This window comes from Empidonax traillii, unplaced genomic scaffold (assembly GCF_003031625.1).
Source record: "Empidonax traillii isolate 1590-97213 ecotype Southwest subspecies unplaced genomic scaffold, ASM303162v1 scaffold1682:size78090, whole genome shotgun sequence".
In the NCBI taxonomy this organism is placed as follows: Eukaryota; Metazoa; Chordata; class Aves; order Passeriformes; family Tyrannidae; genus Empidonax; species Empidonax traillii.
The window spans coordinates 48531-50640 of NW_020956875.1; positions in this window are offsets into that span (position 1 = coordinate 48531).

Below are 2110 nucleotides of genomic sequence, written 5' to 3' on the forward strand. Positions count from 1 at the left end.
TACCGGTCTGATTATATATTTCAGGTTTCAAAACTAGAGACAAGCACAGCTCTTAGCTTCATAACGCTCAGTACATCTTTGTGGGGTTTTTTTAAACCTGGTTTAAAAGTTTAAGAAGGTTATATAGAAAGCAACTGAAAACGAAGATGAACAACAGAAGTCACTGGGATTTGAGTTCTATAAACCTACAAAATAAGGATGCAGCAATGGTATGATCATTAAAACAACCTCTTGACCACTCTGTGTTAACAGAAAGTGTTGGACAAAACATTACTCTGTCTTTCAAACATGCAAGCTGAAGCTTCCCGAGCAAAGCAGTGTTTCTGTGTGGGACTGCAGCAGACTGTTTGCAGTTATTACTTCACCACTGCTTTCTAGACGAGCCATGCTCTCATTGTGACTTCCTATCAGTGTCACAGCACAACCAAAATTTGGTACAAGGGGACACACTGTAAAATACACTTTAGAGCTTTCTGCTCCTGGGATACTACTTCATTTATCACGGTGTTGTTACAAGCTACAGCTTGTTTAGTTCAAAGTAAACATTCAATCTAATTTTCTGCAATCAGGAATAGTTCTTGAATTGCCGCTTCAACAACAAATACTGTGGGCTAGGAATTATTTATTCAGTGGCAGGAGGGGAAGACGTAGTCTTGTGTTTTTCCATTTTAATAACATCTATGCCTCTCAAGCTACGGCATGACACTTTAAGATCTAAGCTAGCAATTTAACTTAGAACATCTCTCACGCTTTTGACGTGCAGACCACATGTCACAGAATGCTGCAGTTCCTACTACATCATTATGTAGAGCATGACAGTCAAGTTTATTGTGGTGGCGGGCTGCAAGTTCAGTGCTTGGAAGCACCCCAATTATATGATGTCAAAGGCTATGTGCTGCTGATGTGGCAAAACTGCTATGTCTTTGAGCCCTACGTACACAGCACTGCAATGTTCTAATAATCTGCTGATGCAGGCATGACTCCCATTACATGCTGATGGCCCACACTGGGAATGTTTGACACTTTTTCAAACACTGTCTGGGGAACTCAGATGGACTACCTTTCTTCCTTCTTCCCTTCCAAAACTATATGCCAAGATCTTGTGCTTATTATACAGTATGTCTATGGATGTTACATTTACTTCTAAGGAAATATAAGACTCTCTAAAACACAAGGGTGTTTTAGAGATCTGTGCAGATTTCATGCATAAAGCACCTTGAAGATGCATTGTTAGTTAATAACAGCCTGGCATGAAGAGGCCAATTACAAACTCAGCATTGACTGTTTCTGAACACAATATTTTCAGATGCACAGACAAGTCTTTGGAAAAAAAAAAAAAAAATCTGTTCCCTTGAGATTTACTTCAGTTAAAACATTAGTACTTCCCTCTCCACCTTCAACACCTCTGTCTGTGGTCTAGAAGTATTTTCTTTTCTGACAGGAAACACTATAGTTTCAATTCGCTAAATATAATCTGTGATTATAGGCCAGTTTCTAATTTCCAGGGCACTTAGCAAGCATTTTTCATCCCACAGAGAAAGCTGCAGAGCTAACAGTTTTGACAGCTTTCTAAAGAGCAGTCTTTAATATACAGTATCTTCACCATGACCTCGAAGGCATTTGCAAGCTCGAAAGAAATTATATAACTATTTCACATGTTGACACTGGGGACTGCAGCAGCAAGACTTCCAGCTGCTCCTAGAAAAGGGTTTACATTAATTCATAAGAGGCGAAGGCATATCCGTTTGTCTCCTCTGGAGCTCTGCAAGCAGCTGTAATTCCAGCACAAGTGAAGTACCTCATGGCTTCCCAACTTGCCAGGAAACATACAATTGTAAGAAGATTCACAGATGAGTTATGCTAAATGTTTGGTATTGTGACCTGTGATGCAACACAAAAGAATGGTTGTTGTTGCCTAAACTTTAATGGAGTTAATCCTTCCAAATGCTGACAAATTACTGCCTCAGGCCATTTAAAATCACATTTCTAATGCAATAATCCTATCTGCATTACAATGAGTTGGGATGAAATGATTAGGTGACTGAGATTTTTTTGCACAGTGAATTAAGTCACCATACAGACTGGCCGTGCTTGTTCACAAATTAAAGGT